Genomic DNA, 23,156 nt, shown 5'->3' with positions numbered 1-23,156 from the left:
TGGGATGCAGTGAAGGCAGTCCTGAGAGGAAAATACATTGCAATCCAGGCCTATCTCAAGAAATAAGAAAAATCCCAAATACAAAATCTAACAGCACACCTAAAGGAAATAGAAGCTGAACAACAAAGACAGCCTAAACCCAGCAGAAGAAGAGAAATAATAAAGATCAGAGCAGAAATAAACAATATAGAATCTAAAAACACTGTAGAGCAGATCAATGAAACCAAGAGTTGGTTTTTTGAAAAAATAAACAAAAATAATAAACCTCTAGCTGGCTTCTCAAAAAGAAAAGGGAGATGACCCAAATAGATAAAATCATGAATGAAAATGGAACTATTACAACCAATTCCTCAGAGACACAAACAATTATCAGGGAGTACTATGAAAATTTATATGCCAACAAACTGGACAACCTGGAAGAAATGGACAAATTCCTAAACACCCACACTCTTCCAAAACTCAATCAGGAGGAAATAGAAAGCTTGAACAGACCCATAACCAGCGAAGAAATTGAATCAGTCATCAAAAATCTCCCAACAAGAGTCCAGGACCAGATGGCTTCTCAGGGGAGTTCTACCAGACATTTAAAGCAGAGATAATACCTATATTTCTCAAGCTATTCCAAGAAATAGAAAGGGAAGGAAAACTTCCAGACTCATTCTATGAAGCCAGTATTACTTTGATTCCCAAACTAGACAGAGACCCAGTAAAAAAAGAGAACTACAGACCAATATCCCTGATGAATATGGATGCAAAAATTCTCAATAAGATACTAGCAAATCGAATTCAACAGCTTATAAAAAGAATTATTCCCCATGATCAAGTGGAATCATTCCTGGGATGAAGGGCTGGTTCAACATTCGCAAATCAATCAACGTGATACATCACATTAATAAAAGAAAAGATAAGAACCATATGATCCTGTCAATCAATGCAGAAAAGGCCTTTGACAAAATCCAGCACCCTTTCTTAATAAAAACCCTGGAGAAAGTCGGGATAGAAGGAACATACTTAAAGATCATAAAAGCCATTTATGAAAAGCCCACAGCTAACATCATCCTCAATGGGGAAAAACTGAGAGCTTTTTCCCTGAGATCAGGAACATGACAGGGATGCCCACTCTCACCGCTGTTTTACATAGTGCTGGAAGTTCTAGCATCAGCAATCAGACAACAAAAGGAAATCAAAGGCATCAAATTGGCAAAGATGAAGTCAAGCTTTCACTTTTCGCAGATGACATGATTCTATACATGGAAAATCCGATAGACTCCACCCAAAGTCTGCTAGAACTGATACATGAATTCAGCAAAGTTGCAGGATACAAAATCAATGTACAGAAATCAGTTGCATTCTTATACACTAACAATGAAGCAACAGAAAGACAAATAAAGAAACTGATCCCATTCACAATTGCACCAAGAAGCATAAAATACCTAGGAATAAATCTAACCAAAGATGTAAAAGATCTGTATGCTGAAAACTATAGAAAGCTTATGAAGGAAATTGAAGAAGATATAAAGAAATGAAAAAACATTCTGTGCTCATGGATTTGGAAGAATAAATATTGTCAAAATGTCAGTACTACCCAAAGCTATCTACACATTCAATGCAATCCCAATCAAAATTGCCCCAGCATTCTTCTCGAAACTAGAACAAGCAATCCTAAAATTCATATGGAAACACAAAAGGCCCCAAATAGCCAAAGTAATTTTGAAGAAGAAGACCAAAGCAGGAGGCATCACAATCCCAGACTTTAGCCTCTACTACAAAGCTGTCATCATCAAGACAGCATGGTATTGGCACAAAAACAGACACATAGACCAATGGAATAGAATAGAAACCCCTGAACTAGACCCACAAACGTATGGCCAACTCATCTTTGACAAAGCAGGAAAGAACACCCAATGGAAAAAAACACAGTCTCTTTAACAAATGGTGCTGGGAGAACTGGACAGCAACATGCAGAAGGTTGAAACTAGACCACTTTGTCACACCATTCACAAAAATAAACTCAAATGGATAAAGGACCTGAATGTGAGACAGGAAACCGTCAAAACCCTAGAGGAGAAAGCAGGAAATGACCTCTTTGACCTCAGCTGTAGCAATTTCTTACTTGACACATCCCCAAAGGCAATGGAATTAAAAGCAAAAATGAACTAATGGCACCTTATGAAGATAAACAGCTTCTGCACAGCAAAGGAAATAACCAACAAAACTAAAAGGCAACCAACGGAATGGGAAAAGATATTTGCAAATGACATATCAGACAAAGGGCTAGTATCCAAAATCTATAAAGAGCTCACCAAACTCCACACCCGAAAAACAAATAATTCAGTGAAGAAATGGGCAGAAAACATGAATAGACACTTCTCTAAAGAAGACATCCGGATGGCCAACAGGCACATGAAAAGATGTTCAACGTCGCTCCTCACCAGGGAAATACAAATCAAAACCACATTCAGATATCACCTCACACCAGTCAGAGTTGCCAAAGTGAACAAATCACGAGACTATAGATGCTGGAGAGGATGTAGAGAAACAGGAACCCTCTTGCATTGTTGGTGCGAATGCAAATTGGTGCAGCCACTCTGGACAACAGTGTGGAGGTTCCTCAAAAAATTAAAAATAGACCTACCCTATCACCCAGCAATAGCACTGCTAGGAATTTACCCAAGGGATACGGGAGTACTGATGCATAGGGGCACTTTACCCCAATGTTTATAGCAGCACTCTCAACAATAGCCAAATTATGGAAAGAGCCTAAATGTCCATCAACTGATGAATGGATAAAGAAATTGTGGTTTATATACACAATGGAGTACTATGTGGCAATGAGAAAGAATGAAATATGGCCCTTTGTAGCAACATGGATGGAACTGGAGAGTGTTATGCTAAGTGAAATAAGCCATACAGAGAAAGACAGATACCATATGTTTTCAGTCTTATGTGGATCCTGAGAAACTTAACAGGAACCCATGGGGGAGGGGAAGGAAAAAAAAAGAGGTTAGAGTGGAAGAGAGCCAAAGCATAAGAGACTTTTAAAAACTGAGAACAAACTGAGGGTTGATGGGGGGGTGGGAGGGAGGGGAGGGTGGGTGATGAGTATTGACGAGGGCACCTTTTAGGATGAGCACTGGGTGTTGTATGGAAACCAATTTGACAATAAACTTCATATATTAAAAAAAAAACCAAAATCTAGTATTCATACCTGACACTTCTCTTTCTTCTTATTTGATATCTACTCATTATACCATTCCTGTTGCCTTGACACTCCGTGTGTGTGTGTGTGTGTGTGTGTGTGTATAGCCTAGTTAATCCTCAAGAACTTGGTAGCTAGTTCTAACCACAATAATCTTCCACCTGGACTACTGAAATTGCCTTTGATTAGTCTCCTTACTTCCACACTAGTAACCCCTCACACCCAGAAATTGGAGATATTTTTGATACATGAATATAAAACACACCCCTATTCAAAATCCTTTCATTCCTTTGCCATATGCATAGAAAAAAAATTAAACTCTTCTGTCTTTTCTGTCCTGGCCCTAAATGATCTAAAAACTCTTTTCATAACTCACCTCACCTCTGGCCATTTTCCCCTTGGTCCTTCCATTCCAGGACAGTGGCCAGAAGTTAGAGAGACGGTTAGTATTCCTTAGTTCAATTCCCTACCTAGTTGTCTGAATTTAAATATGCTGTTCAATCTAAAAATTTGGACACATATTTTGTTTTATAACATAAAGGTCTTTTAACATATCATTTCTAAACCTTATCTATAATGGATGAGCAGTTTGCTTAAATCTATCAAGGAAGATTGCAGATCCTCAAATGAAGAAATGGGACAAGTTAGGGTTTCTTTTTGGTAGCATTTGCTTCCTTTCAGTATTCCATCAATAACCAGTGTTAATGACACTTGTTGCAATAAGCACTGGGTATTATATGTAAAGTGATGAATCACTAAATTCGACTCCTGAAACCAATTTTACACTATATATTAACTAACTAGAATTTAAATAACTTAAAAAATGATCAGAATTAATGACTTGCAATGAGGCAAAGTGTTTTATCTGTGTTATATATCACATGAACATGTACCATGTATCTGTATCCCTATATATCCGTATTCTTCTTGGGTGGTTGAATATGTGCAAGTTTAGTATGAGATGAATCTGTGAAAAAAAGACATTTTAACTAGGTGTAGCATCTTGATGAAAATTTTTGCAAAGCTAAGAGTATCTGGAGGTGTTCCCTTCTGTTCTTTTTTCCCTTTACTCTCCACTTTTCTTTTTTTCTTTTCTTTTTCTAGCCTTCAACTTTAATTCCTAACTCTATTCTCAAATCCCTTGAGATATGCATGCTACCTCACATTTGGTTATTTTAAAATATAACAGCTCTAACTTTCAGAAACAACCAAAGGTATTCTGTACCCAAAGCTTTGTGTTTATATTTTTGTGTGGGCTTCTTAATATCATTTTTATTCTTTCTTTTAATTTTTGTTGCTGCTGTTGTTGTCAAAATATTTACTTGAGGATTTGGCTTTCAATTAAGGCTTCTGATTAGCTAATCATGCTGATTAGGGATAATCTCTTTCCAATATTCTCTCATGTAAACATAGAGTAAAAATTCTCTTTTCCAATTCATTTTTTATTTACTTAAGTCTTATTTCTTTTTTTAAAATTTTTTTTTTCCAACATTTTTTATTTATTTTTGGGACAAAGAGAGACAGAGCATGAACGGGGGAGGGGCAGAGAGAGAGGGAGACACAGAATCGGAAACAGGCTCCAGGCTCCGAGCCATCAGCCCAGAGCCTGACGCGGGGCTCGAACTCACGGACCGCGAGATCGTGACCTGGCTGAAGTCGGACGCTTAACCGACTGCGCCACCCAGGCGCCCCAAGTCTTATTTCTTAAGATAAGCTCCATTTTCTTACTTCTTATTATGTGATTGAATAAGTTAGCTCTTCAAACACAAGTTAAATTTTAACTCATTTCACTTTTGGTAAAGTTGCCTAGCAAGGTGACTCACACAGTAACTGCTTCTGGCTGAATAAATGCCTTTCAAGTTTTGTTTAGTGTATCACCTTTGTACAGCTTTCGAAGGGAAAAACAAAAACAAAAAGAAAGGCAAGGGAAAAATGTGATAGTCCCTTGAAAATCACAAAATTACAAAAAAAAAGTTTTAAATGCTAGATTATTATTCATATATAAATGTAAACATTATCCATAATTCAGTATTTGTAAATTATAAGTAAAATTTATATAATAATAAGTAATAATTAATTATTAATATTAATAATAATTATTCAGTAAAAATATCTGCATTAATTTTTAATTCATCATGATATTATATACTAAATTAGGAACCTTTTATAGAAATATTAAATATTAATCTAGGTAAAATATTTTCTCTGAAATAAATTTTATTCTAATTTTTTACAGACTTACATTTTGTTTCCTTCTTTCTATAACTATTAAACATTTTAAAGTTCTATACTACTCTTCCTGGTGCTATAAATTACACTTCTAACTTTTAAATATATGCATATTATAGGTTACAGATTATAGATACAAATATATACTTTTTTCTCTCAATACTTTTATAGCAACAATTTTTCTGACTGTTCACTAATAAAAGGGCTAAAAGTGTAGTTCAGTTTGTATTGTCAATACAAGTATGATCATGTCAATGTTGTGTTTAGTTTTCTAGTCCTTTCTCATACAACTTTCTGTGCCTTTTTTATCTCATCCACAATTTCTTTTTTGTATCTCTGTGCTCAAATCAAATAGAATTCTGAAAGAGAAATTTTTTCATACCCAGTTTTGATAAGTGGCTATAAATTTACAAAATAAAAAATACATTTATTTGTATACCAATTTTAACTGATTAGATCTTCTAAGAATATGCCACTACTTGTGAAGTTTTAAAGTATTACTAAATTATATCAAAGTACAAAGTAAAGTGTATTTTCAAGGTGCCTGGGTGGCTCAGTCGGTTAAGCATCCACCTCTTGATTTTGGCTCAAGTCATAATCTCACATTCGTTTTGTGATATTCAGCCCTATGTTGACAGCAAGGAGCCTGCTTGGGATTGTCTCTCTCTCTCTCTCTCTCTCTCGGCCCTTCCTCCACATGCACTCTCTCACTCTTAAAATAAACAAATAAACACTACAAAAATATAAAACTTATTTTCATGAAGTTGGAAAATTTATAAAATATATTATTTCTAAATATTCTAGTTCCAAAGTTTACCTACAAACATTTTTTAAATGTTTATTTGTTTTGAGAGAGTGAGAGAGAGAGAGAGAGTGAGCATGTGCACACATGCACAAGCAGAGGAGGGGCAGAGAGAGAGACAGGGAGAGAGAGAATCCCAAGCAGGCCACGTGCTATCAGCACAGAGCCAGATGCCGACCTTCATCACAGGAACCATGAGATCATGACCTGAGCCAAAATCAAGAGTCAGTTGCTTAACTAACTGAGCCACCCGGGGAGGGGGGGGCAGGTGGAGTGGGGGTAGTTTCCTCTAAAACACTTCATAATAGCATAACACATAAATCCCACAGACATACCGTGAAATTGCAATGTTAAGATAAAGGGGTGGAGGAAGCTAATTAATTTCTTTCCAAATGGTAATCACTCTGAAAATCAGAAATTTTGAATGTTTTATAAAATATTTTTGACACTATTAATTTACAGTTGAAACTCCTAGGAGAAGTCTGACTACATGTAAATTATTTCCCTTTTACCTTCTTTCATATAGTAATGGTCAAAGTATATGAAAAGCCAACCCTGTGGACATTAAATACATGGATCCAACCAGAATGGGGCAAGACTAGCATTGTATCAGCTTTTTTGTGGAGGAGACAGAAGATGCAAGACTGGGAGACATACCTGAGAAGAGAGGAATATCGGATTAGCCAGTAAAGACTCACCGGAAAGTGTAGCAGGCAAACTTACTTCTCTAATAGTGGGTTCCCTCCAATTACACGAGTGCAACGGGCCATGGTAAGGTGTGAATGTGCTGAAAAAGTCTAAGTACTATGAACTGTCAAAATAAATCAGCAGCAGCTAATTTCCAGAGCACATTCCATATCCCACTATAAAAAAAGTGCTGGAGACTGAACCAAATATGATCCGTAAAGTTACAAAGAAGTGTCAAAAGAAAGAGCCGTGGGAGAGTGGAGAATATGAAAGAGCTAGGTGGTCTGAGAAAGGAAGAGACCACAAATTTTATGAGTTATAAAAATTATAGCCAAAGAAGAAATGCTAATGCTATGACTCTATAAAGTGTTTTGAAACACATCCTTCCTTCCAAAAAACCCAGAAAACTAATATCATATAAAAATGTGTAACAGAAAACGATTGTTATAAGATAAAATACAAATAACTTTTTTTAAACTTTCTTTTAGTTCACCTTTAATGAGCATGTTTTCCAGCATAAACAATAAAATAAAGAATGAGAACTAAAATAATATCTCAGAAAAAGAAACTATGCTGGAAAACACACCTGTAAACAGAAACAAAACATAGGTTAGTATTTCAACATGAGCTAAAAGAAACTTAAAAAAGTGAGAAAAAATCTAGAAAATCTACAAATAAGATATAAGAATGCAGGGAAAATTAGAAACACAAGAAACATTTTACAAATAAAGATTAAAAGAAGTTTTCATGATTTTATAATCACACCCTTAGGTATCATTAAAATAAAGGCAAGACTGACATCCAGGTAGTACAAGAAATTTATGTATTTTCTTTTCATTATCTACATTTTATTATTAAAATAAAATCTATCATAAAACAATTGAAACAATTTTACAGTGAACATTCATATTCTGTACATATAAATTCTACAAGTAGAATTTTACTGATTATGACACAGAATCAATCTATTTATCTATCTATCTAATCTATATCATCTATCCATCTCTGTATCAATCCATCAGTCCATCTTACTTTTCATTGGTTTAAAAGTAAGTTTTAGATATGCGTTGATTTCGACCCAAATCTTCAGCATGCATATCAATAATCAGAGTTCAATAAATGATTATGGTTCTTCTACTTTTCATTTCTACAATGAAATACACAAATCTTAAGAGTGCCTATTCACTGAGTGTTGAGAAATGCATACACTTTTGTAACTCAAGCCTTTAATGAGATATAGAACATTACCAGCACCCCTGAAAGTTCCCTATGCCTCTTCAATCAATCTCTGTTCCTCAAACCTCAGAAGCAACAGTTTGCAATTACTTTTTTCTTTACCACAGATTAGCTTTGCCAATTCCAAGCACTATGTACTATCTACTGTTTTGTGCAAGTCTTATATCACTCAATGTTATGTTTTCCTGATTTATCCATGTTGTTGTGTGGATGACAGTGTTCCTGTTTATCGTTGAGTAGTATTTTATTTTCAGAATATGTCATAGTTTGTGCAAGCATTGTAAACAAAACTGGCAGACCTCTAGGTTGTTTCTGGATTTTGACTATTATAAATAAGGTAACTATGATTATTATACAAGCAGCCTTGGGTTGTGTGTGTGTGTGTGTGTGTGTGTGTGTGTGTATTTACTTCTTTTGGATAACAATATAATAGTGAAGTTAGTGGGTCATAGGGGAGGTATATGTTAACTTTATAATAAATTGGCACAATTTCCCCAAATTTTTGTGTCATTTAACATTTTCATCATCAATTTATAAGAGTTTCAGTTGTTCCACATCCTTCAATGCGTGTATAAACAACAACAAAAAAACCCTCAAAATGTTAAATTCTGAACTCAAAAGTGGAATGAAGATTAGCTCACTAAGGCTGGTGGGGAAGCAATTATTTTATAGCCCCAGTGTCCATTCCTGATTTTATTATCATTAATCTTCTATAACTTCTTGAGCTGTGCAGGCAAACAAATGTTTTTACCAATAAATGACTGAGGAAGAAGTAGTTAATTTGGTGGGGAAAAGGCTGAAAACAAAATGTTATTTTTAATCAAAATTCTTTCTGACAGTAATGACGGCACTACGTGTTTACCCCTTTACACCTCGACTTCAAGCCATTCTATCAAATTGTATCATTAAAACTTCAGGAATGGCGTTAGTTTTACCATGTACCTTATAACAGGCAGTTTCATTCTTACTTGTGTGTGGCTGTATTATTTCATGGAATCTGTGTGTCCCATTTGTAAGTGGGAGAAATCTGCTAAAATCCTTCTTGAAATAAAGTTGCTACTGTCAACTTTGACAGCTTGCATTGTTAATTGTGGCTGCCAGCTTTCCTGCAGTATAAATGTTCACCTCCATGGAACATTAAATGGACCATTAGTAAAATTCCTGAGAATTTGAGTTATAGTAAATGTGTCATATTCATTTTGTCATGAATTGTAGTAGGATTAAACTGTCACAAAGATTATTTTTAACTGAGTAAAATCTATACTCGGCAGAATAAGAATAGCTTATTTTTTTGAGTGGACTACCATGCAATGAAAGAACAAATATGCAATGAAACTTCCCAAGGGAGCCATTAACTTTTTACATTATGTAGTCACGCCATAGGTGGCTAGCTGCATTCACTATAGGGTGGCATCACACAGATAAATTAACACTATGTAGAGAAGTCCCCCACTGAGGGTCAAATACGTTATTTAACTCCAAACCCAGATGAACTGACCTGTTATATGTTAAAATAAAAGTGCTAAAAGCTCAGTGCAACAAATCAGTACTGAAAAAAATCAATTTTTTTCGTTGACTGAAGAAAATGACTTTAAATTGTAAATTATCATTAAACAAAACTCATTGTCAGTCACTTAAGTATTCTGGATTCAATATTAAATGTTACAAATAAATTACTGTAAACTCTTGAAAGTGTTTACAAAAGTGATTCAAACATACTTCAAAAAGTAGGTCTTAAAAAGAGATGTCAAATTTGTGGATAAAGCATCTATAATTTTTTATACAATTACCTACAAAACTCATTGTAACTAATAAATCTATGCAGAAATCTTCAAATGATCAAATTAATTGCCAATATAATATTTTGCTAGATTCTGTGTAATATATACATTTATATTTATATATTAATATATGTAAACAAATAACCTTTCATACATGTATATGTAAAAAAATAAATAAAATACTTCTTACTTTCTTACTCATTTGAAAAAAATTCTAAAATTCATTCAAAATTTAAAAAATACAAATTAAAATTATGGAAACCTAGATTTTATTTAGTTGGCAAAAATCAGTGTAATGGAATTAAGAACACTTAACTTTGGTGACCATATGGAAAAGTAGGAGTTATCATTAATTCCATGTGGCAATAAAAACTATTAAAAATCTTTGGAGGTGCACCTGGGTGGCTCAATTGGTTAAGCATCTGACTTCAGCTCAGGTCATGATCTCCTGGTTCGTGAGTTTGATCCCTGGGTCTGGCTGTGCTGACAGCTCAGAGCCTGGAGCCTGCTTTGGATTCTGTGTCTCCCTCTCTCTCTGCCCCTCTCCTCTTGCACTCTCTCTCTCTCAAAAATAAATAAAGATTTAAAGAGTTAAAATCAGGTTTTAAAAATTAAAAAAATCTTTGGAGAAAAATTTGGCCATATCTACTGAAAAAATATTGTTTTGTACTGTGTCAAAATTTATTTTACATATAAACTTACAAATATATAAACATATTTAAAATATTAATTTCATAGAATTATAAACTATTTGAAAATGTACAACAATACTAGTTATGTTTATTAACTTGCTCCCATTAAAATTATACATAAGACTAGCTAGGTATATTAAATTTTTTCTTTTTAGTGTTATAATAATCTATGATTTAATAAAATAGAGGTTCTATATAGTATATCAATGAATCATAACCAATTTCAAAAAAAGTAGTCATCAAGTAAAACAAGGGAGAAACAGGGAATATAGTATTGAGTCATTCTCATTACATATCCATGGTTACCCCTCCCTACACAGCTGCACAGATGATCTCTTGGAAAATCACAAGGAAATATTAGATCCTGATAGAATGGTTATCTCTGGAGTGGAAAATTATGTTCTTAATGGATAGCAATATTTTTTCCTTAATTTCCTTTTTCTTTCTTTGTGTGTGTGTGTGTGTGTGTGTGCGCGCGGGTGTGTGCGGGTGCGCGCACATGTAATTGCTTGGGTTTAACCAGGGATGAGTATTATTCCAAAGGTAATCAAAAAAGTTAAAACTATATATTTTTTATGTATTATGTGTTCCTTTTTGTGAAATAGAATACTAAATATGAATCTCTTCGTTTAAATATAAGTGTGCTTGGATAGATTTGTCTATGGTGTGCATGCTTTAAAAAGCACATAATTAATTTAAATATGTCAGTAATAATGACATTTTTGTTAAATTAAATCTGCATTTTTAAACACATGGAAAACAATTACAGAAACTAATATGATATTTTAAAAACTGAAATAATAAAAATAATTACATCAAAAGTTTTCAGAGCTCTAAATTAACCACTTAACTCAGTAGTATCTAAAGTGTAATTTTAAATACATTAACCATTTATGTAACATTTGATCTATATTCTAAGCTTCAATTGACTTATTATCTTAATATTAAAGTAAAAATATATCTAATAACAGACTACTGTGAAAACATGGCCTTAATTACAAATAAAATTGAATTGAATAGGTAGAAGATTCAGTAAATTCATATTATTTAATAAAAGACAAAATGCAGTGGCAAGTCATTCCAGCTAACATATTTTATTTTATTTTATTTTTTAATTTGTATTTATTTATTAAAGTGGGCTCCACGCCCAACGTGGGGCTCAAAATCATGACCCTGGGATCAAGAGTTGTATTTTCTACCAACCGAGCCAGCCAGGTGCCCCCTAGCAGACTTATTTTAAACGTTCTTGGTGGAATAACTTAACCACATATGAATGTCAATAATCACTATTCTCTGCCCCACAAAAAAACATATGAATTAATTGGTTGAAAGGGAAATAGCACAATATGATAATCAAGAATATGTATACTAAAATAAAATAGGAGATTTGATACATACAGAATAGTTATTAATGGATCATGCAATGAAACTGACAAATATCTAGAAAGATTATTTACCAAGAAAATAAATATATTAAGAAAATGTGTTACAAATATGAATAGGTTAAACATACCACAGCATTATGGAATATAGACCATAGATTATGTGTTCTAATAAATTTAAAATTTCTGGGGGAAATATACAGAATTACAATACACAAATACTTATATGACATATTAATCATATACATTAATTAACATTTATCAGAGCATCATTTTTTATGATAAATAATTGCTATAACCCAATTGCCCAATAATGGGGATAAGCTAAATGCAGTTTGGTAAATACATAAATGAGAATAATAAAAAATAGCAAAAGTAATGCCATAGAATAACATTTTGCAAAAATGTTAGTAACATATAAGAGAAAAATTGCAATATTAATAGTGCATTTGATTAAGAGATAGATACATGTATATACATATACTTCATTTTATGGATAAATATGTACCATAATAATAGCAATTATAAGGCATGATATTAGGAATAAATATTTTACAGAATATTTTGTTTTAAAAAATATTTGATAGATATGTACTACTCTAAAATGGTAGAAAAAATAAGAAAAAAAATTAGATATTTTTTTTTGCCCTGGTAAACTATAATTCTAAATCTAATCTGTCACAAACATCTACCTGGCTCTTAATTGAACTGAGAGTTGTTATCTCAAATGACATACTTCATGTGAAAATGCTTATCTTCTCTGAATCAAGTGATCGTTATTTTCTTAACAACTTACTAATAACGTTAAAGTTGATTTTGCAATGCACATAGTCACTCATTTTATACGACAAAGTCAAATTTCTTATAATAAGTCACATTCTGTATAGAATGTTTTGATCACTTCAAATCTGAATATTTTTCAAATGAGCAGCTACCTGGACAATTGAATCTGTTCAAACAAAATTAAATAGGAAGCAAAATATTTCAATATAGCTAATTAATTTACCCTGTGAATAAATAAAAATAAACTACAGGTGAAAAATAATTTGTGTTCTTCTTCTATTATGTTACCATTCATATTCATATTATATATATAATATATATAATTAAAACATAAATATAAAAATTTATAATTTTATAATATAAAAATACAAACATATATATAAAACATATATATGTATATGCATATATATGTATATATGTATATATATGTATATATGTATATGTCACACTCATATATATATGTCATATATATGTATACGTATATATGTATATGTCACACTCATGTGCAGGGATATATATATATGTATATATATGTTTTTCTATATATATATATATAAACATATATGTATGTATATGTATATGTATATATGTGTGTGGGTGTGTGTGTGTATATATATATATATATATATATATATATGTATGTTTTTTTTTTCCAATGAGCAAAACAAGTTAGAAATGGTGATGTGGGGGCACATGGGTGGCTCAGTCGGTTGAACATCTGACTTTAGGTCAGGTCATGATCTCCTGGTTCATGAGTTCAAGCCCCGCATTGTGCTCACTGCTATCCACACAGAGGCCACTTCAGATCCTCTGTCCCCCTCTCCCCTGCTTGCACTTTCTCAAAAAAAAAAATTGGAAAAAAAAAAAAAAGAAATGATGATATGTATTGGAAACAAAGATACAAACTAAGCACAATTCCTATACCCAATAAGAGACAAGAATACTTACATTATTTTTGGGAAGAAAAGCCATTGTATCTACCTGCCAGAAACTTCATGAAGGAATAGTGTTCAAAGGTAAAGAAAAATCGGAAAAGCAAGAAGTGTTTCTACAATTCAAAGGGAATAGCAAGTGTATAACCAAAACCCATAAACAGAATTGAAAAGTACATGTGAAAAAGGGTGATTTCTAGGAAATAACGTTGAAGAGTCTGACAAGAGTCATGTCACTGATAAATTCTCCTCCAGGCAAACACAGCTAAATATACAGTAAGAATGGGCATGTTACTAAAGTGAATTTGAGCAGGAAAATAAAAATTATATTCCCACTAAAAGAAGTCTGGAACGAGGAAGTTACAGATTAAGGTTACATACCTGCCTTACTATTGCATACCCAAATATTAGACAGAAACAAAGATGTCAATAATAATAGTGTCATTGTGTTTCTGAGGTCAAAGAAAGCTACAAAAAGGGTGGGCAAAATTCAAGGAAATGGTGGCTCAATGGGGTTCAAGAAAAATTTAAGTTCTATAGGCTATGAGCTGGAATTCAATAGGCATCTGAACATAGCAGTAATGGCATTTGACCTGCACTAAGTGAGAGGTTTGATTTGAGATTCTTCCGTAAAGGTGAGGTTCTGTGAAAAAATTATCAAAATAAATACCACCCATGAGTCTGGGGGAGTGCCTTGTCTCTACCTCACATTTAGTTAAAAACAAAAATTTGTGTGTGTATACATTGACTCCAACTTAAACTATTCCATTATAGTTATTATCAAACCTGAAACCTTTTTATAAAACCAAGCTTGAAGAGGATGGAATGTAAGGGAAAGCAGACTAGAAAAAAATCTGCACAGTGGCTAGATATCAATGAATAAAACATGTCTACTTATTTCATGGTTTAATGGGTGGGAAAGAGATTGTTAATAGAATAAGACTCATGACTTAAAATAAAATAATACTGGTAGGACTGCTGAAATGAAGGAATGAACCATAACCCATTCCTCCATGATATCAAGAAAAATTCTGGCAAAAATGATAAAAATATGTTTAGAATTCTGGAAATTAAACAAAAGCTTTCACAAAAAAATCTAAGAACTCTTCAAGATCACCTGCTTAATCTCAGTAGGAACAGCAAGGTTTGTAGTGTTGTATATCAGTGTCTTCCCTGTTTCCACCCATCACATTGCAAATACAGTGGATGTGTGAAACCAGCAGCCTCGAAACTACCAAGGCAAACAGAAAATGTATGGAGTTACCAAAGGTTCCTTTTACAGACCACTGCCACTTCTTGACCTGCCCTGCAACTCCATGAGGAAGACCCATTCCCAGGGCATTGCTGTTGTATGTCTCCACTGGAGCTTCATTTGAGAAATGTTTACCCCTCCAACAATTATTGTAAATAATCAATAGTTTGTTTAACACTGCAGATGACTGAGGTTATGACACTTGGTGATACAATCAAGAGCATGGACACAACTTAAAAGGAAGAGCTGGGAAATGAGATATTCACAGAGAAAGCTTTGAAAAGCTCTAATATTTTCTCTAGGGAATCTAGAAAGTCACACTCACGTGCAGGGCTACATGTATGTCCAGGAAAGACTTGAGTGGGGCCCAATCTCTCACCTTGGTCAATCTTAAGTCCCTTCACAAGCAACATGTGAAAGCTAATGTAGAGTTGTAAACTACCTAAGAACTGAAATCATGCTCCAACTCACACATGAAAGTGTGGGAGATGTACTAGTGCATAATGAGACTCCCGGGACAGTAGAGAGAGAGAAGTGGACAGAAACAATGATTTAAGACTTTGAAAAACTGATGAAAAATATTAATCTACACACACCTCATAAACTCAACAAATTCCGAGAATAATTAAATGAAAGAGATCCACACCCAATCTCATAAATATCAAATTTTCAAAAAACAAAGACAAAAAGCATTAAGAGAAAAAGATGTCATCATATAAAAGAAACTATGGAGGCCAGAAGGCAATAAGGACACCATATTCAAAGTGGTGGAGGGAAGAAGATGATCAACAAAGAAATCTTTATCCAGAAAGCATACTTTCCAAATGAAGGAGAAATTAAAAGACCTCAAGATAAACAAAACAGAGAGAGAGAGAGAGAGAGAGAGAGAGAGAGAGAGAGAGAGAGAGGTTGCAGACTTTCCCTTCAAGAAAGAAAATTATTTTGGATGGAATGAAAGAACAATTCAACTGAAATCAGCACCATGAAATGAAGAACACTGAACAAAGTTACCTATATAGGTAAATATGAAGGACACCCAAAAGTATTTTTGTAACTATTTTCTTCTCCCTTAATATTACAATGCAACTTTATAAAGTAATAATTATAAAACAATGTTGATGAGATAACAATTACAAAGACACTATTATTTTTATATAAAGTTTATTTATTTATTTTTGGGAGAGAGAAAGTGGGAATACAAGAGAAGGGAAGAGAGAGAGAGGGAGAGAGAGAGAGGGAGAGAGAGAGATTCCCAAGTAGGCTCCAGGATGACAGGGTGGGACTTGAGCTCATGAACTGTGAAATCATGACCTGAGCCTAAACCAAATAGGACACTTAACTGACTAAGCTACCCAGATGCCCCAGAAGATATTATTTTAATAAAATAACTCAAATTAAGGGTGAGGAAATAGTCTACAAGAAGGCATTGTTTCTGGATGCTTTTGAATTAAATGAATATTAACCTGATCTCTATTCTTTTAAATTATGAGGTAATACGCTTAGCATCCTCCTCTGCCCCCTCCCACAAATCTCAAAATGTTTATTTAAAAAGAAACAAAAACAAGAGAATTAAAAAGAAACAGTGAAAATATCTATTTAACATGAAAGAAGGCAACAATAGAGGAAAAGGGGAGCAAATACATAAGGCAAATAGCAAATAGAAATCAAATAGCCAAATGGTAGACATAAATCTTATCAAATCAGTGATCACAATAAATGTGAATAGGTTAAACATTCCAAAAGGCAGAGATAATTGGATGGATACAAAACCATGACCCAAACATTGCTGTCTATAAGACACATACTTTAGATTCAAAGACATAAATAGTTTGAAAGTAAAAAATGGGAAGATATTATGCAAAATGTAGCAAATACACTAAATTGACTTTCAGACAACAAAAGTTTTTACTAGAGACAAAGGATGTTTTATAATGATAAAATAGAGTAATTCATTCTGAAGATATGATAATTATAGCCACACATGCTCATAACAATATTATCCCAAATTACAAGAAATAAATAACTGAAAACATTTTAAGGAAGAAATAACAACTCAACAATATTAGTTGGGGACTTCCATACCCTATTTTCAATAATGGATAGGTAGGAGATCACCAAAGAAATAGAATCCTCGAACAACATTATGAAATAGCTAAACCTAACCAAATAAAATATGGGAAATTCACAAAGAAGTAAATGTCAAACAACACACATCTCTATAACCAATGGATCAAGGAGATCTCATATAAGGAATTCTAAAATACTTGGAGATATATGAAAGGGAAAGCACAACCCACCAAACGTATGGAATGTAGATATAGCAGTGTTTAGAGGGAAATTTATAGATGGAAAAGACTACTTCTCAAAAGAAAAAAAAAGATCTCAAATCAATTGACCATTTTTTTTTCTAATGATCTAGGAGAAAGGAACAAATTAAAACCAAAGCCAGCAGGAAAAAAGGAAGAAAATTATAAATATTAGAGTAGAAATTAGCGAAATAGAAAAAAAAACAATAGAGAAAATCAACCAAAAGTTGGTTCTTTGTAAAGAGCTTTGTAATTAACTAATCCTTAGCTAGACTGCAGAAGAGAAATCAAAACCAGAACAAACAAACAATAATTCCATAAAACCAAACCAAACAAACAAAAACTCAGAGATATTAGCATTCACTAAAATCAGAATGAAAGAGGAGAGAGACATCAATACCTACCATAAAGAAATACAAAGGTATATCAGAGAATCCTATAAACAATTGAATTCCAACAAATTAGATATCTAAGATACTAAGATGAAATAGATAAATTCCTAGAAAGACATATTACACCAAAACTAACAAAGAAATAGAAAATCTGAATCTTTAATAACTGAAAATATTGATTTAGTAATTTTAAAACTTCCCACCAATCAATCAAACAAACAAAACAACAACAACAAAAAAAGAAAACATAGTCTCAGTTGTCTTCACTGGCAAATTCTACCAAAAACTGTAGGTAAGAATTGACAATCCTTTAAAACTCTTCCAAAAATTGAGGAGAAGCAAATACTTCCCTACCAATTCTAAGAAGCCAGTATGAATCTGACAGTAAAACAAGACACGGATACCATAAAAAAGATAAAAAAAACTACTGAACTATATATCTTATAAATACAGACAAAAGTCCTCAAAAAGTACTAGCAAAACAAATCCAGCAATTTCTAAAATAATAAAAGAACAACCCAATTTTAAAATGAGAAAAAAAAAAGATTTGAAGAGATATTTCTCTAAAGAAGAAATACAAATACCTAATAAGCTTAATAAAATATGCTCATATTCATTAGTTATTAGTAAATGCAAATAAAAACTGTACTGAGGTTATAACTTCACACTTACTAAAATGGCTAAATAGGGGCGCCTGGGTGGCGCAGTCGGTTAAGCGTCCGACTTCAGCCAGGTCAGGATCTCCTCGTCCGTGAGTTCGAGCCCCGCGTCAGGCTCTGGGCTGATGGCTCGGAGCCTGGAGCCTGTTTCCGATTCTGTGTCTCCCTCTCTCTCTGCCCCTCCCCCGTTCATGCTCTGTCTCTCTCTGTCCCAAAAATAAATAAAAAACGTTGAAAAAAATATATAAAATGGCTAAATAAAAAGAAGTCAGATAATGACAGGTGTTGGAAAGAATGGAAAGAAATTGAAGTCTTCATGCATGGCATGTGGGAATGTCAAATGGTGCAATCACTTTCAAAATCAATTTGGCAGTTCCTCAAAATATTAAACATAGTTACCATATGACTCAACAATTATTATGCTATGTATACACATAAAAGAACCATAAACATCCATGTAACAATTTGTACTTAACAGTTCATAGTAACGTTATCCATAATAGCCAAAAAGTGGAAACAATCCAAATGCCCATCAATGGATGAATGGATCATTAAAATACAGCGTATCTATTAAACAGCATATTATTCAGCAATATAAAGGAATTGATGTTGATACATTCTTCAACGTGGAATGAACCTTGAAAACATAAAGCTACTTGAAATGCCAGTCACCAAAGAAATTTATTATGTGGCATCATTTGTATGAAATTTCCAGAATAAACCAATTTATAGAAACAGGCAGTAGATTCGTGGTTTCTGGGAGGTGGAAAAAATGGTGAAAGAGAGGGATTGCTAAGGGGAATAAAAGTTCTGTCTGGAGAGATGGAAATGTTCTAAAGGGAAATCATGACGGTGGTTGCACAAATCTATGCATATACTAAAAACATTGCATTGTACATCTTAAATGATGGATTTTATAGGTTGTGATTTCTATCTCAATAAGTTTGTTTTAAAATTTGTTAACAAATTTGTGAATGAAACAGAATTATCTCCACCCACCTCTCCACATAGATAAGGATCAAAGGAGCTATTGGATGTAAAAGCTGTAAGGTGTAAGCTGCTTTTAATGTGAGCAGTAACCTAAAAACCATATGACTAAAATTTTTTACTGTAACAGGGGTCCTGGGTGGTTCAGTAGGTTAAGCACCTGACTCCTAATATCAGCTCAGGTCATGACCTTGCCATTGTGAAATCTAGCCCTGCATTGGGCCTCACACTGGTTGTGGAGCCTGCTTAAGATTTTCTCTCTTCCTCTCCCTTTGTCCCTCTACTGCTCTCCTGCTCATGCTCTCTAAAAAACATAATGGACTATGGTAGAAATTTATTTGTAAAAAAGCTAATTTCATGCATACTCACAATCCATAAACTTAAACATTAAAGACAGAACATTATCATTCATAGAATGAAAGGAGATAGACATAAAGATAAATAAAACTAATTCCGAAGTTAGAAAAGAAATGTCTTTTCCAAATGGGAAACTGGTATTTGATAGAGGAAATGTAAAATAAAAAAGTCCAAAAGGAATAAAATAGAAGAGAAGATTTGTAAGAAGAAGGAATACTATGATTGAAATGGCTAAAATGGCTTTATCGTTAAAAATGAGTACACGGAGGGGCGCCTACGTGGCAGAGTCAGTTAAGCATCTCACTCTTGATTTCAGCTCAGGTCATGATCTCTCGGTTAGTGAGTTGAAGCCCCGTGTCAGGTTCTGTACTGAGAGTGCAAAGCCTGCTTGGGATTCTCTCATTCTCTCTCTCTCTGCCCCAATCCCACTTATGTGCGCTCTCTCTCTCTCTCTCTCTCTCTCACTCTCTCTTTCTCAAAATAAATAAACTTTAAAAAAATTTTTAAAAATGAGTACACAGAAAGCTAAATAAGCATGAAAATAAAAATTGTATTAACTTGATAAATATAAAAATATATGCTAAAATAAGAAATAAGATGTAGACTGTTTACACAATGAATCATCGTGAATAATATAAAATGAATCACTTGGGAATAGTATCTATAAATCTGTCATGATGTAAAGCCTAGATATTGATCACACAAATGTGATAATGTAATTTTATTGGAAAGACAGGGCAGAGCTGTATGCACGTTTTAGGGTTGATGTGAGAAAGACATCTAAAACTTTATCCCCTAGCTGAAAATATTAGAAATTGCCTAAAACCAAAAGGTGAATAAATGTCAGTATAAACACAGTATTTAAAGACCTGAAGGTCAAAACCATTAAATTAAATAGCTAAAATAATCAAAATTGCTTGCCTCTGGGTTGCAGAAAACATGGCTAAAAGGAAGCATTTGCCTTTAATAATTTTGCATGCATAGTTTTGATCAAAATGAAGAGAACAGTAAATAAAACTATCAGATTCAATATCTGTCAAATTTAATAGTGAGAAAATAGCTCTTAACTTTGCATTCTTCTGAATATTTGAAATATCTCATACTTTTTTAAAGATACTTTTTTATATTTTATGAAATGAGCAAATCTCCTTACTATGTCCACTCCTTTTTACCTGTAATTAGAAATACATTAACAGATGGGCTTCCTTGTAAAATAGAGGAAAGCATTACTTTTCTTTTTTTCAAATTTGTAATTTCAAAAGCCTTTTGGCCTTTAGAAGTAATATTAACAATTCATACCTAACCTACAAAAACTACTTGTTATTGTTTCCTTAGAATGTATAGATAACCTTTTCTAACATGTGATGTCATGTTTGAGTAACAGTTAAAACCCAGATTTTTTTTCTGTTAATTACTACATATATATTCAACAAATAGAAGGATCGAGTGCTTAATACTCTTTTGAATCTGGAATCAAACAATTTTTTTTCTGCACTTTGAATGAATTTTTAATTTTATGATGAACTTAGTTTAATTTCTTTCATGAACCCATTAGTAGAAATGTAATCATAATGTTTGTTAGTTCTTATTCACATTCTACATATCTTTAGTAATTATGAACTCTGATTATAAATTATGTACAGATATGATTCTTTTCAGTAGCTTCTAAATAATTATAAGCAAATGTCTAAATCTACCTTTGCTGCATTTTGATGTCTATACCAGTTGGTGGCCTAGATCCCAGCTTGATGCCAAAAAGATTATTTTTGTTGAGGACTCTAATTTTTGCCAAAAGTCTGTCAAGGCAGATTGAAAAAGTGTCCTATTGTTTTTTTCTTAAATTTGATTGCTACAATTAAGATACAATAAAGCTTTTCTGGTGTGCTTCCTGCATTCACGTGTGGGGGGTACACTGAAAACAGTTCTTTTGTATCCTAACTCTTTTGCAAAGTCACTTGGAAATATCTTATTATCCCTCTTTGCCTAATTCTTTCATCAATAAAAAAGGAAAAGGTGCATCATTTGTCTTTTCTCTTTAAAAGGAAAGAAAAATTGATTGTAAAACAAAGCAAAATGTATAGCAGGCTATACTAATAATAAACCAAACTGTTTAATCTCAATATCAATAATCATTAAAGTCTTATATTGCCTATCTGCAATCTAATTACTTGAGTATTTCATATATGACCTCTCTTTTTCTTCCTGATGATTAGTGAATATTCTTCCATTTTGTAATGAAGACAATAGAAATTCTATAAGTGATTGTATATCAGGCTAAAATAATAAAATAAAGGGGAAATTGATTTTAAAAAGCTTTAACAAAAGCCTTCTGAATGAGGACATGGCCCCACCATTTCTGCTTCTCCTATGGCTCTGTTCCATTGATTATAGTGTCCTTGGCGGTGGAGGTCACGTTAATTTTATCGCATCCAAGGATTCTAGGTGAAATATGTGGCACATGTGCAGGCTGCATGCTCGTTTGTCACATTATTACTTGCTGTCACTTTTGAAGGTAGGTGTCTTTTTGAAGAATGTGCCACAGCTAGAGGGTCATGTTATTTGCATAAAGCTCTGAGAGCTGTCTTTCCAGAGAGAATGCCTAGGATGTTGCTTCATTTTCTGTTTACAGAAAGCTTATAGGGGACAGCTGTCAGAAGCCGATGCTGACTCTCTTGTACATGGATAGTTCTCAGAAAAAATTGCTTAACAACATATTAATGAATTGTAACTAAAAATTCCATTTACTGGTCTGCATGTTAATTTTACCACGCAGAATAAAGTAGTTCTGGTCTGCTGTCAGCAGATATTTTTGCGTTATAAGGTCAAAAGATGTCTATAAATTGAAGTGATTTATAGAAGCTTCTATTGCTTTTGGTTGATAACCAAATAATTTCCTTCCCTTACAAAATTAGAGGAAGGAGGATAGAGCTGTATTTTTGAAGCTATTACAATGATTTTGCTAAAGATCTTAGGAAGGTTTTCAAAATAATGCAAGGGTAAATGTTATCATTGCAGCTAAAATTATATTATTATGCATATAGTATAAGAACTTTAAAAAATAAGATGACATTTTAAAAATATGAATAATCTGATGGGTGAATAAATACACATTTTTTGAAATAATGTATAAGATTAGTATTTTTTAAAAAGCTATGATTTTTAATACGGTGTAGCAATGAAATTATTCCAACCTACAAGGACAAATAAAAAAAGCTATCTCTCTTCTATGTAATGAGATTTTTTAGCATAATTAAGAAAAGTGTACAAACTGATATATAATTATATACATGTCCATATGCTCAGATTCTCTTGAGTAAAAACAAGACAGAAACATATTCAATCAAAATAAGGAATATAAACAATGTACTACTTAAAACATGTTACTTAGCTTATTATTTACTTTGGTGGATTAAAGGTAACTATAAATTCTTTTTTTCTAATGTACATCGAGATGGGTCTTTTACTTCGCCCTGAATCTGG

The 23,156-nt window shown here is 33.0% G+C and overlaps 1 long non-coding RNA gene across 1 annotated transcript in view; it reads right to left on the bottom strand.

Annotated features, from left to right (window-relative positions):
• The window catches only part of LOC131484706 (uncharacterized), a 379,601-nt gene that overhangs the window by 11,110 nt on the left and 345,335 nt on the right, over nt 1-23,156 (bottom strand). The window lies entirely within an intron of this gene.

Source organism: Neofelis nebulosa, chromosome 1 (assembly GCF_028018385.1).
Source record: "Neofelis nebulosa isolate mNeoNeb1 chromosome 1, mNeoNeb1.pri, whole genome shotgun sequence".
Classification (NCBI taxonomy): Eukaryota; Metazoa; Chordata; class Mammalia; order Carnivora; family Felidae; genus Neofelis; species Neofelis nebulosa.
Note: the sequence above shows the minus strand (reverse complement) of the source record. Positions and strands in the feature narration are given on the sequence as shown.